The sequence below is a fragment of the Palaemon carinicauda genome, chromosome 18 (assembly GCF_036898095.1).
Source record: "Palaemon carinicauda isolate YSFRI2023 chromosome 18, ASM3689809v2, whole genome shotgun sequence".
Lineage (NCBI taxonomy): Eukaryota > Metazoa > Arthropoda > Malacostraca > Decapoda > Palaemonidae > Palaemon > Palaemon carinicauda.
Genome location: NC_090742.1, coordinates 106,822,107 through 106,837,106, shown reverse-complemented (window position 1 = coordinate 106,837,106; position 15,000 = coordinate 106,822,107). Strand labels below are relative to the sequence as shown.

At 38.3% G+C, this 15,000-nt stretch overlaps 1 long non-coding RNA gene across 1 annotated transcript in view; it reads left to right on the top strand.

The window, feature by feature from the left end:
* The window catches only part of LOC137657139 (uncharacterized), a 45,820-nt gene that overhangs the window by 804 nt on the left and 30,016 nt on the right, over positions 1-15,000 (top strand). The window lies entirely within an intron of this gene.

The following is a 15,000-nucleotide window of genomic DNA, read 5'->3' as shown; positions in this document are numbered from 1 at the left end:
CTAATTTTACTAATACAAAAAATTAATTCTTTGTTATAGCTCATACATATACTGTTTAATACACATATCATTCATTAGAATGCAAATACATACAATCCACGGGACAAATATTAATCATTTTGATTTTACGAAACAATCATTGTCTCGCTTTCCATGAGTTTGAAAGTCCTTTACCAGCTATGCCCACCAATTAGGCTCACACACACACACACACACACACTCTCTCTCTCTCTCTCTCTCTCTCTCGCGCGCGCGCGCGCGCTTTCCATGAGTTTAAAAGTCCTTTGCCAGCTGCGCCCATCAATTAGTCTCTCTCTCTCTCTCTCTCTCTCTCTCTCTCTCTCTCTCTCTCTCTCTCTCTCTCTCTCTCTCTCTCAACTAAATACAGGAAGGCAGTAAGCATCAAATCCATTGAAAAATTAAACATTTGGAAGTATATCCCAAGATATAAATTATTTGTAAGTTTAGATTAAGTCATCTCAACACATGCACATACACAGAAGTGTTTGGTAGAATAAGAGGATTATTTTCTTATCTTTAAGGGACTCCATACCACCTATACATTGAAATTCAGTTTAAATTAAAGGAGGACATTGCCATGATAAAAGCACTAGTAGGAACACGGCTTTTTATTTAAGTTTTTAGGATATATTCTTGGGAAAACCTTTACAGATAAGATATATTTTTTTATGGAACTCGGGTTTTTTTTTCTCATATTCCATTAGCGAACAGGTATAAGTATCTCATTAGCAATGACTAATTAACTCTTACTGTAAGGGGGTGTGTGGTTCCTTGCCTGTTTTTCGACCAACCAGACAGAACTGGTTTTCTGTATATTTTTTCTTCGTTTAAGAGGGCTGATCTACTCGGTATAAGTGAATTTGGGGAAAAAAAAAGCCATTTTTAATCTAAAAATGGGAAGCCTTATTCAGTAATTAATACATTCAACAGTCTTCGTTCAGTATCACGGTAAACGATTGTATTTATTTTGCATGAATTAATTTTGTTACTAAGTGATGATTACCTTCAGGGGGAAATTACTGGCGACATTTCGATGAAAAAAAAAAAAAAAACCTTGTCATTAAGAGTTTCTCATACATTTGGTTCCATTAAGGAACTTTACTTACAGGGCTGTTTTTTTTCTGCCCCTGTCACGCACAGAGGACACCTACGCCCTGCAGAGCTTAAAAGGTCAGTTTATCGTGTACATTCTAAGGTATTTTGCATATCATATATTTCGTGTTTATTGTCAAATGCTTTCGTTTTGAAACAGGTACTTTTTAGGTTTAGTATTTATCTTCGCCATATTTGCAATGAAATATTTACTGTTAGTTTTCATGTGTTGGTTCCGGCAGAATCGTAATAAGTTATGACGCATTTCTTGTGTAATTCTGATATTTGAGAAACTATTCATTGGAAAGCCTTTGTTGATACGACTTAATTTGTATTAAACCGTCATCAACATATTTCTATCATTCACTAGTGGACAGGCGTATTCAAATATTCAAAGTATTAGTTAATGACTAAACTCTTAGTGGGGGAGGGGGGCGGTTCCCAAGTCTGTTTTTCGACCAGTCAGACAAAAGTGGTTTTCAACATATTTGCTCTTCGTTAAGACGACAAGCCTATTCGTTGTCAGCTATTTTTCTTAGATCAGTTTGTAATCTGAAAATAGGAAGTCTTATTTAGTTTAATGTAAAGGTAATAAGTTAATTTTGTTGTGAATGTATTAACTTTTGAATCAATAATGATGAATAGTTTCCTGTGGAAATTTCTGCGGAAATATCATTTTGATGAAATAAAACTGGTTGTTAGTGATCCACAAAATTGCATAAAGCGTCAATACTGTCTTTAATACTTCGTGGACGAAGCAACTTTAATCGAAGGTTTGACTGTAAACTCTATTGATTTTTGCCTTTTCATACCTTAAGGGCAAATTGTCCTCAAATACATCAAGGGAAATATAATTAGCTGTATCTTCGGTCAAGTGAGTTCAATTGTTTTAACGCTGTGTGCAGGTTACATAACACAAGCTTTTGATGTGAATCAGACCTCTAGGAGCCTGGTGGGAACCATAATGTTAATCATTGACAACTTTGTGACCGTAAGATTAATCATGTTTTGTCTAAAAAGGCTCGAATAAACGTGACTGTTCTAACGCTTTTGTGTTGGCTGTTTTGCCGTTGCTTTGCTTGGCTTATGAACGTGGCCCTTTAGTGTAAAGCAGTGATAGGCTTGGAATTTCTGATTAGCAGATAAAATTCTCTCTCTCTCTCTCTCTCTCTCTCTCTCTCTCTCTCTCTCTCTCTCTCTCTCTCTCTCTCTCTCTCTCTCTCTCTCATAGGATCAACAGCTTTTATACAAATTAGGTCTTACCTACCAAATTAATCAACCAGTATTGCCGAGAACTCTCTCTCTCTCTCTCTCTCTCTCTCTCTCTCTCTCTCTCTCTCTCTCTCTCTCTCTCTCTCAAAGAAAATATTTGTTAAAACACAAGCTTATTCAGTCTCTAAACCTATTCAAATAAACGATGTTTTCCCCCAAATACCATCGTTGATCAAATTCATTTGAATAAAATAAGTATATTAGTTAATTTTTCATAATCCGGTCGACAAACAACTTTAATCACCTCATTAGTTATGGCAAAACGCTTATTTATAAGTACTATTAGTTCCTCGTCTGTTTTTTACGGTCTGCCAAGTAGCAGTAGTTACTTGCAGTTTTGCTCAAGGTGGGAAGACGGAGAAACACGTCTTCGGTGTTACCTGATTGTAAAGATAATTGTTAACTTACTTTTTTTTTTTTTTTTTTTTTTTTTTTTTTTTTTTTTTAAATGTCCAAAAGGACGATAAATACTTTAATGTGTAAATTACTTAACGTCATTGATTGGTGAAGCAAAACTGGTTATAAGTAATATATCAGTTTCTTCAGTACACAAAATCTTGGTTGATGGTCTGCGAACTACGAATTTGTGTCCATGATTCAGACCAAGACCCATTTCTAAGTGTGTCCTTCCTGATTTAAACGATTTGTTCTTCTGGTTTGGCACGTACAGTCACTCATATAAATTGATGGATGTCCGGGTGTTTGAGAGAGATTTCCATTTCACCCCTTTCTGGACGACAGGTGTCTGGGAGTGCGAGACCAGTCGAATATTGAATTATCTAACTCTGCTGTAGTAATTGTTAACTTTTACGAGTATGTTATTGATCGTTTTTTTTTCACGTAGATATATATTACAGAGGTTCTGTTCTTTCCTTCTCTTCTGCCCTGTTGTTTTTCTCTCGCCTTTCTACTTGTAGTCAGGGTGAATTAGATGGGATAGTGGATCAGTCCAGAAATAATAATTAGCAACAAGAAGTATTTCATAACAGTGGATGGAGAATTTTGTATCATACCATAAAAAAACCTCCCTCTGGATCTTAATTTTTTTTTTCCAAAGACTCATTAAAAAAAATGCTAAGATGTATGATTTTTCCCTTTTTCAAAATTGGATTAAATGGGCACTGCTAGTCTTCTGTTATAAAGCTTGACTCTCTGGAAAGGGATTGTTCATTAAACTATTCCATTGCAAGCCTAATTTTATTTGCACAGGCTCACAGTGTTAGCAGTTGTCTGTGTCATTTAGACCATTATGCCAAATGCTAGGATATTTGAGGGTCATTCCACACTACTTACACCTACCCAAGAAATAATTTTTGATATCCTGAAATTCAATTATCTAACGCCACGATCGAAATCAATGGGACTTGAACCCGGTTATGCCAAGCAGTACACAGAAATTAAATCCCATTGTTAGTAATATTGATAGTAATGGCAAAGGACTTTGCGGGCATGGTGAAATGATGTATTTTTGGGGATTAATTTAATAAACTAAACATGTCAGAGTCAAGCTCTTGGGAGGAATGTATTGTATAGACTGAGGATTGGCCATAGCCGGCCAAAGCACTAATATCTTTTCGTTTTTTTCTTTTGAGCGATATTCATGCACAGTTTAAGAGTACTTCAAGTTTTGCTTATTATAATTTTTACCTCCTTGCTTGCTTTATCATTCAGTTGAATTTATTATTATTATTATTATTATTATTATTATTATTATTATTATTATTATTATTATTATTATTGCAGTTGTTGTCAATTACTTATCTTTTCAAAGTATTTGGTATCAAATTTCACCAACAGATTTCAGTTATGTTTAATTAATGATAGTTTTTACTTATCCTCTTTTTTTCAAATACTTTGGTAATCATTATTTGATGCTTCTACTGATAGTGGAGAAGATATCAGAAAATTTTCCGGAGAATCTTCCATTTCCGGAACCAGACACCAAAATTAGCAAACAGACTCATCGGGGATTGCTCTTTTTAATAAAAAGGATGCCATTGAATTTTCAGAAATATTGCATTTCGCAATAAGATCGCAAAGACTTGCCCTATCTGAATGCTCTTGATGTCAAATCATACATTTTTTTTTTTTTTTACTGCGTAGAATCCGAATTTAGAAATATGTACTTACCCATTGACTTCCTCATAGCAGTAGAGCAATGTCAACACTCAATCTGGACACGCTGGATGGCACCACTGTTGTGAACCTCAGTATGGGGCTCAACATCAGCCGAATGATTATTTATTGTGCCTAAATCATTATTTTAGCGTCCCAGATGCTGTCTAATAAGCCCTGGATCAATTAGCAACCATATATTACCGGTTGTACCAGGGCAGGAGAGCCGAGCTAAGATTAACAGGTTTATAGCCCTTTGCATGTAGTGTCTTGGTTGCTGAACAGACTGCAAAGGACTTGAACGATACTGTATGAACGATCAGGCTAGGTGTAAGTCATTTATATTTATTCTCGAACCTAGTCGTATCTCATACCTTATTCTAAATGATTGAGATCAAGGTGGTAAAAGGATAAATCCTCGGCTTCGATTCACGGAATAAAGATAATCACCATAGTATGATACCTTGAATGCCATTCACCAAGATGGCAAGTAACAGACCCAGGGCTGTAAATTCCAGACTGACTGAAGCAATTGTTGTCCTTGCCAAAAGAAGAAGAGTGAAGAGCTCAAATCACCATGTGCATAACAACCACAAAAACATAATGGCTATACTATGTGACTAATATTTCCCTCTTCCATGCAATAAATGAGATGCTTTTTGTTCTGGGTCCATCACTGTCATCAAGGGAGGCGGGAGTGCAATGGGCATGACTGAAGACCTATCAGTACTGAAGGTAGCTGGTCCTGAAGTCAGCCACTCGGGTACACAGTATGAGGCAAGAAGTGGGATCAAGGGGCTTCTAAACACACCATCCAGCATGACAAAACAGAACGAGCACAGTGTTCCTTGAGAGAATATAAAAGCTCTCACAAGGCATGCAAGATGTGAGCAATCTTCTCCAGGCTGAGAGTTGAGACCTGCTTTCACTTGATGCAAAGAACATTGCTCACTGAAGTTTTTTCAGAGCTGGTTAGCACACACTTTGAGAAAGGAAATGTCAATTTCCAGGAGTTTATTAAGAGACGGGGAAGAAAAGAAGAATCCACCATCTATGAACAAATCAAAAGGAACAGGGTTGACTTTCTACTACAGGTATCAGTATCTGTTGACTCTTCAAAGCAAACAATCGTCTGTTCTCCAAGCTGTTCATATCATGCCAGGGCAGAGAGTATGACTTGAAGGAGTTCTTCCGTCATGAGAACCAATCACAGACTTCTTCCCTCCAATGATAACAGAAAGCTCCACACATGTCAAAAACCCCACCTCATTACTATTCTTGAGAGCCAAGTTACAACCCTGGTGTAGCATTAGTAGGTGATTGGCCCTCATGAAGTTCAAAAATCTTTGAAGAGTAAGCAATGCTCGATGTACTTCTTACAATTGAAGCACACTCTACCAAATACAAGAGAGCAGACAATGTTTTTTTATTTCTACTGGCCATTTAGTATGAAAGCTGAAACTAGATCAAAGTGAGGATGTGGGGTGAAACTCAGGGTGACAAGGAAAGGAAAAATTCCCTTAAACTTGTGCTAGACTAAGAAAAGATAATTTGGATAAAGCTTCCACCCATTGCAGAGAGTTGCCGGTAGCAGACTAATTGTAGGTGCAAGTCGGAATGCTGCAGTCGACGAGAATGCCACTGTTTTGGTCTGACCTACACAGCACTGTGCGGCCACAGATACGAGGTTTATAGTGTACTATTTCAGGCAGCAAGATGAATAATATGTGGCCATTAAGCATAGTCTTACTGCCTATATGTACAGTATACAGCTACACAACCGAAGAAGGAAACAGAGTTAACTCAATTTCATAACCAAGCGTTCATTTTCATAATCGTTTCCCGTTCGCAATAGTAGACAAGCAATCATTAGCGAATGCTTATCATCTTGGGAGTCTGTGCGTGAGGAAAATATTTGTAATAGATTGCTTGACATTATTCCCAGGAGGATAAACAACTATATATATATATATATATATATATATATATATATATATATATATATATATATATATATATATATACATATATATATATAGTTTGCCTAAGTATATTACACCAAGAAAAAAATGACGTCTTTTAAAAGATGAAATTGTTTTTATTCCAATTGTTTTACTGGAATTTGCGTGTTTTATTATTCACATAGGCCTATGTATTACAAAGAATTATAGCCTACATATGTTTTAATGAATTGTTGTTGTCTACTATTTACTTAAAGTATAATATTTGTATTATCAGTCTTAATCATTGTCTATTACCTGGTTCATTAATGTCCTTAGAAAGTTTCGTCTTTTGAGATTTACTTATTATTTAGTTAACCCCGACTTGTGAAGGTTTGAATGCTCAGTTTGCCCCTCCTCGCCTTACTGTTATATGTGACTTGAAGTTCGCACTTCTGATTTTATAATTCTTATTAAACTTATAGGGCTAAAAATAAAATGAAGAAGAGACTGTGGAGAAATTTTACAAATCGTAACTTTATGCCCAGATAGACACCTGTATTAAGTTATAAGATTTGATGCAAATATTTATTGATGCCATCTGACATATAGCCATGCCCTAGTATGTTATAAAGCCAAGACTAAAGAGCCTTATTATTATTATTATTATTATTATTATTATTATTATTATTATTATTATTATTATTATTATTATTATTATTATTCGAGATACGTTTCTATTGTAGAATCTGCACATTACAGCTTTGGGTTAATATGTCTGACCGTATTATAGACTTCCATTCGTGAAGTAAAATTAAATAATAGAGGTAGAATTAATTATAGTTTTAATAGCAAATATAACACACTACCTCGCTTATTTATTTATCATTATTTCTTCTCCCTGAATAAACCCCACGAGAGATTGGACCTACAGTATATAGGCAGCTTTGACTATAACCTGAAATTTGGCTTATAATGATTTATTGCAAGTTTCGAAACCACGACCCCAACTAACTTTTGCTTTATACACAAAACGACACAAGCAAAATTGAATAACTTTGAATTCATAACCCAAATGCATAAATTGTTATTATTAGAAAACAGGACTAAGCTTGAATTATTTTCCCTCTTGATGCCCTCTTTCCCACTCAGTTCCAGGAATCACGGTATTTAGAGGGATTCGGGCTACATTACCGTATTTATTTTTTGTTCTGAAATATTCTAGCACGATTTTTTTAACGATCCAATATTTTTCAATGATAGAATTTTTCATAGCAGTTGACCACCGTTGTTTCATACATACACATATCTCCTAAGTGAAATATAAGGTTTATTACTAAGTAGCAACTTACGAACAACGCTTGCCCAATGCAAAAATAAATAATTATAAGAGAGAGAGAGAGAGAGAGAGAGAGAGAGAGAGAGAGAGAGAGAGAGAGAAGAGAAGAGAAGGAAGAAGAGAATTCAACAACAGACCAAAGAAAGCCTGTTGCTGTTTTGCTGGATAACCGGGGGACGTCAGTTGCAGGATACTATCTTTTTATCCTTCCTGTCTCGGAACCCCAAACCGAGAGGTAGTCCTGAATTGGAAGACACCCAAGAGGAAGGATCCTCAACGGAGTCGATTTCTTAGGGCTTGACCCGACCCAGGACTCTCGGAAAACCCGAATCTCTTTACTTTAAGTTATCCAGGACGATACAGATATCACTGCCATTACTTGTCGGAAAATATTCTCTATTTAAGAAGACTCAAACATTTTATGCAAAGTTTATAGATTTGTTGAAAAATTCATAATTTCTTACAAAGGTTAATAATTAGGAATCTAGTTGCTTTTAACAATAATCATCATTATAGTTATTTATGAATTTTTGATATTTTTTTTAGCAAATAAATCAGTAGTTTTATGGCCGAGGGTAGGCACCCGCTGATGCTATTGCGAGAGTTATTGGGTATTGTGACGACCGCAAAATAATACTATATCAGATTCCTCTCTTGTTAAAGCTCATTTTTCCTTTGCTTAATTTTCGAGTCAACATAATATGAATCTCTCTATTAACTTTTAAAGGACAAAATTGAATAATACTATTTCTATTTTGATATGATTTCAAATGAATAGTTTATTTATAAAATCATATATCAAAATTCTGTGTTTAGGTCCTGTACAAAAGAGGAAAATAAAATTAATAGATGGAGAGAGTTAACTCGAGCGGGCGACCCTGCTATACAATGGGAATAATGAGGTTGAAAGATGCAGACAGTTACTTGAATAGCTAAACCCATCTATAGTCGATCCTTTGTAATGAGAGCATAGCTGTTAAGAACCTTGTTTTCAATTACGGCTCGGCAATAGCTTATTTGGAAGCAGCGGGTTCTCTGGTGTTACAATAAGTATAAAACGATTGAAACATATCTACAAATACAATATGAAGTACATCTTTCAGGGGTCGGAAATTTATTCTGAACACTGTGTCACTGAGATGTGCTTTAAAGATAAAATACTTTTCACCCCCAACTTCCGTACTCCATATTTGTTAGTCCTATGAATATTTCCATTCCCTAACTTGAATATCCAACCTAGAATATCTATCGAACAGTCACAAATAATTTCAAAGATTTCACTATAACTGTTTTGTTCGTAATTATAACTGTCTAAAGTCCAAAAAATATTTATAGACCATGTTTGATACAATTCTTTGGACACTTCCATTTTACAAAATGTGAAGCGTGAAGTAGGAGATGACGAATGATGATGAAAAGAGAAGTATTGATTTAAAAACTCGAGATAGAGACGACTGGCGAAATGTAACCGTGGCTGAGGGTCAATAGGCCTAGGAAGAGATGAAGACCATATATATAATGAATTTCAATTCAAACTCTATAAAATATGAAAATATTAAAACTGGTCCGTTTAATTCATGAAAAGTAACTTCACCAAAATAGTTTCTTTTAATTAATTTTTTCCCCTCGGAATCTGAAGTTATCTAAATTTAAGGGAAATTGCGTAATCGTTTGTACACTGAAATAGATCATATTTGCTGCTACTGAAGAAACAGGAGGAATACAAATGCTGGATTTTAGAATAATGCACAAAAGCAACGATGTTCCTGCTGACTGTAATGTCAGATATGCCTACAATGCACGTTTAAAGCATGTAGATGCAGAAGCTGTAATGTCATATAGGCCTACAATGCAACGTTTAAAACATATTGATATATTGCAGAAGCCATGACTCTGTTTTCTCTCTTTACTCGGATGTTCGAATGGTATTTCTTTTAAAAATTACTCCTCTCATTATTGACTTTTTTCTTATTTTGTGAAAGAGATAAAGAGAACTGTTCTTGATCACTTTATTCAAATTTAGGACTTAGAGAGAGAGAGAGAGAGAGAGAGAGAGAGAGAGAGAGAGAGAGAGAGAGAGAGAGAGAGAGAGAGAGAATTTGCCTTCACTTAAATGAAAACTTACTATGCAGCAAATGTAAATTAAGGTAATCTGCCTTTAGGAGATATGGTTATTGTGACAGAGACTAAAAGAAAAATGGCATCTCGTCCGTCCGGGAATTTGACGCCACGAAGAAAACCGCCATCTCTTAACACTGACTTTCTTTCTTCATAATTTGGGTCACTTCACGTAGCTCATAGATAATACCAAGGTCTTGATTAAGGTCTACAGATCTTGGTTAAGTAAAGCTTTTATGTTTGATACAGGAGGATCATCTGTCCCGTGATGGTTGAGGAGGCTCTAGAGTCTAGATGGTGCTTTTGCTTTTGTATCCTCACTTAATCTGCTGCAACTCCTGTTGGAAATAATGATAATAATAATAATGACGGAAAAAAGTGAAAAAACAAAATTGAAATGTCGTCGACGTAGCCTAATCCTTGGTCCAAAAGAGTTGAAAGCATTTCAAAGGAAAACATGACGAGGTTTTTATGCTTTGATGTAGGAGCATTTGAAGAATCTTCTTCAACCGAACGAGGTGGCAAAACAGTCCTACTTTATGTCAGGCAACTGACTCTTAACTGAATGTTGTAAGCTATTTTCTAATGTTTCTTTCTATTTTGGCCCTCTGCCTTGTTTCCTTTTCTGTGGCTTTCATCTAACTGATTTTATTCTTTAATTAGCGTATTTAAATTGTCTATAGATTCTTGAAACACTTGGGATTACCTCTGCTCCTCTCACTCACAGCAATTTGCACACAAGCAAATTACCTCCTCGATTTCAGGGACAAAATTGCTTATACAATTAGTTATCCCAAATATGAGTAATAAAATCACCTAATTATTATATGTTATTTTTACAAAAGTATCATTCACATTAATTTCTGAAAATAAATAAAGTTTTGATGGTTTTATAATTAAAAAAATCACATAGAATTTTCTAATATCGATATATTATGAAATTATTTTGATCGGTATTTTGCGTGTAGTTTTCAACGCATAGGTTTTACTTTAAAAATTTCTATGTCTGGTATTTTTGGTACCAACCATCATCATTTTTAATAAAAGCTACATTTTAGGCATAGCCTAAAACAATGATAGTGGTCTTAGGCCTCTTTCCAAGACTTTATTCTGTTCTTTGACCATAAACAACTGCCTTTCATGATGTAAGTTTAAGAGTAATTTTATTATTCCCATTAACACTGAATTCGGTTGTGATGAAATTAGTTATGACAACCTGTTTTGCTTTTCCAACCATATCTTTGATTAATGGCCGTCCTCTGAAGTTCTCTTCATGTTCCAAAATGTTCTGTATTATTTTCTTTGCACAGGTCACAAACATCATCCCTGCAAGCTCTCATAATTAGAGATACATTTGAAAATACCTATACTGGAAAGAAACTTTTGATGGGCTATTTGTCAGTATGTGCGCATTGGGATGGAAGCCTACATGAAATGAGAGCATGTAATCTAGTGGTTCTAATCTTTTCTAATTCTTGACAGAGTCGACTCTTTATGATTTTATATATATATATATATATATATATATATATATATATATATATATATATATATATATATATAAGTGCGTGTGTGCACTTATATAAATATGAATATATATATATATATATATATATATATATATATATATATATACAGTATATATATATATGTATATATATACATATATATATATTATGTGTGTATGCACTTATATAAATGTGTGTGTGTATATATATATATATATATATATATATATATATATATATATATATATATATATATATATATATATGTGTGTGTGTGTGTGTGTGTGTGTGTGCACCTATATGAATATATATATATATATATATATATATATATATATATATATATATATATATATGTAATGTCAAGCAATAGATTGCCTGACATTATTACCAGGATAATGTCACACATACTAATATATGTATATATATATATATATATATATATATATATATATATATATATATATATATTGTAAAGACAGTGAGACAAGCGTCACCAAGATCAACTTATACTTTATTCGAATGTGCACGGAAGTATATTACAAGGTGCGGACCGAAAGGTAGGATGACGTTGGCGCCAAATCAGATTGAAGTGCCCGCCAAAATATATGTGTTTTCTTACACTTACAAATATATGAATTATGGGTTAACAGAAACATGTTATGAAATGATACATATATCAAAATGTAGCTCTGGTAGAGCGGAATATATATACATAGGAAACCACAGTGTGGCGAAGAGAGAATTTAAATGAATAAGTAGTTTGTCTATTTTCTGGACGACGAAGGGATCGGTGTCCTTACAAGTACTCCCCCCCCCCCCCAAGACATCGGGCGGCGTAGAGGGCTGATGATCAATCTTCGTATCTTTTCGGGCGTCGGAGGGTTCCTCTTGTTTTTGAACGGAGGGGCGCGCTGGCGGTCGGTGTAAGGATCTCTTCCTCTTGTCGTCGTTTGATGATTTTTCTTTCGTTGGGTGGCTTGTTTTGAGGTGGAACTCTGGATCTGCCAGGTCCAGCGGAGGCGGTGTCGCTTCCTTCGAGAAACGCTGGTTTCACGCGGTCTATTGAGACCCAGTCCTCTTGGCCATGGACGTCGAGAAGGAAGGCTTTCGTTGTCTTTTTAATTACCCGGTAGGGACCTCGATAAGGTCTAGTCAGTGGTTGTCGATGAGCGTCGACACGGACGAAAACGTACCTGCAGTCATCCAGGCTTTTTGGCTTGAAGTGCTTGGTTCTGTCCTGGTAAGTTTTGAGATACGGCCTGAACTTCCTGGCGATGTCCCGTAGGTGATCCAGCTGCGGTCGTCTGTTGATGAGGGAAAGAATTCGCCAGGAACTGCGAGCGCTTCCTCGTAAACCTTTTCGGCGGGCGAAGGTTCGCCGTCTGCGCAAGGGGCGGTGCGAAGGCCGAGGAGTACCCAAGGAAGTCGTGATTTCCAGTCCCCGTCGGTGCAGCTCGCCATCAGGGACGCCTTGAGGGCGTGGTGAGTTCTTTCGACCATGCCGTTTGCCGCGGGGTTGTATGCCGTGGTGCTGTGGAGCGTCGTCCCCATCAGGTTCGCCAAAGCGAGCCATATTTCTGAGAGGAAAGCGGGGCCTCTGTCAGTCGTGATGTCGTCAGGAACGCCAAACCTGCTCACCCAGCTTGACAGGAGGGCTTAGGCGCATGCTTGAGTCGTAGCTTCGGTCATCGGCGATGCCTCCAACCACCTCGTGGAGCGATCGATGATCGTAAGTAGGTAGCGAGCGGATCCAGAAGGGGGCAATGGTCCCACGACGTCGATGTGTATATGGCCGAAATGTCTTTTTGGCTGGGGAAAATCGCCTACCCCCGATTCGGTGTGACGGCTTACTTTGCTTGACTGGCAGTTGATGCATGACTTCGCCCATTCCCGGGCGTCCTTTTTTATCCCTGGCCAGACAAACTTTTCAGACAGAAGGCGAGCGGTGGTTCGTCCTGAGGGGTGTGAAAGTCCATGGATGATATCGAATATTTTCCTTCGGCAGGAGGTTGGTACCCAGGGACGTGGGCGGCCCGTGCTGGTGTCGCAAAGAATAGTTACTCCTGCTGGTCTGAGGGGAATCGCACTTATCTTGAGTGCGAATGGCCCCGTCAGGTGATCCTGTGCTTCTCGGTCGGTTCGTTGTTCGGTTGCGAGCTTGGCGTAGTCGATTCCCAGGTGGATCGCGTCAATTTCAATCCTTGAAAGGGCGTCCGCGACTGGGTTTTTCTTTCCTGGGACGTAACGTATGGTGCACCCGAATTCGGCGATTGATGCGAGATGACGTTGTTGTCGGGAGGACCATGCGTCCGTCGATTTCGTGAAGGCGTGTACGAGGGGTTGATGGTCCGTCGCGATTGTGAAGGGGGTACCCTCCAAGATGTGCCTGAAGTGGCGGACGGCGAGGTAGACGGCGAGGAGTTCCCTATCGAAGGTGCTGTATCTTGTTTCGGCGTGTTTCAATTTCTTGCTGAAGAATGCCAGCGGTCGAGAAGAACCATCGATGAGTTGCTCAAGCACAGCCCCACAGGCGACGTTGCTGGCGTCGGTCGTTAGTCGCAGGGGCGCGTTGTCGTCGAAATGAGCCAGGGTGGTGGCATTCGCAAGGGCATCCTTCGTCCGAGCGAATGCCTGTTGCTGGGGCAAACCCCACTCGAGTTTTTTTGCTTTTCCTTTCAGGACGTCGTCGAGGGGTGACAGGGTTTGTGCGATGTTGGGGATGAAGCGCCTGTAGTAATTGACCATTCCCAAGAACTCCTGAAGTTGGCGAATGGTCGTAGGCGTTGGGAACTTCCTGATGGCGTCGACCTTGGTTGTCATGGGTTTTACCCCGCGCGAGGATACGCGGTGACCAAGGAAATCCACTCCCTCCGCACCGAACGTGCATTTGTCGAAGCGTACGACTAGGCCGTTCTCCTGTAGGCGCCTTAGGACGGTGCGGACGTGTCCCCGGTGTTCCTCCTTGGTTTTCGAGAATATCAGGATGTCGTCGACGTAGCAGACGCAGAAAGGTAGGTCACCCAGAATGCTATCCATTAGTCGTTGGAAGGTTGCCCCGGCGTTGCGTAGACCGAAGGTTGAGTATGCGAAGGTGTAGGATCCGAACGGCGTTATAATGGCAGTTTTCGGATATCTTCCGGGAATACGGGGACCTGGAAATAAGACTTGAGGAGGTCCATCTTGGTAAAAAACTTTGTGCCGTGCAACGCGTTCGTTAGGTCCTGCATGTTGGGCAGCGGGTAATGATCAGGCGTTGTGATGAGGTTGAGGCGCCTGTAGTCGCCGCAAGGTCTCCAGGACCCGTCCGGCTTTTTAACCATGTGCAGGGGTGATGCCCAGGGGCTCGATGCTTTCTTACAGATACCCATGCGTTCCATGTCCTCGAAGTCGCGTTTGGCATCCTTCAGTTTCTGAGGCGGGAGGCGGCGGAATTTGGCGTGAGTGGGAGGTCCTGTCGTTGTGATGTGGTGGTAGATACCATGCTTGGATGGGGAACCTGGCGAGTGTCGGAGCTCGGGCTTGAAAACCTCGGGAAACTCTCGTAGGAGGTCGGCGTAGGGGTGCGTCGTTACGGCGGATACGGACATTGTTG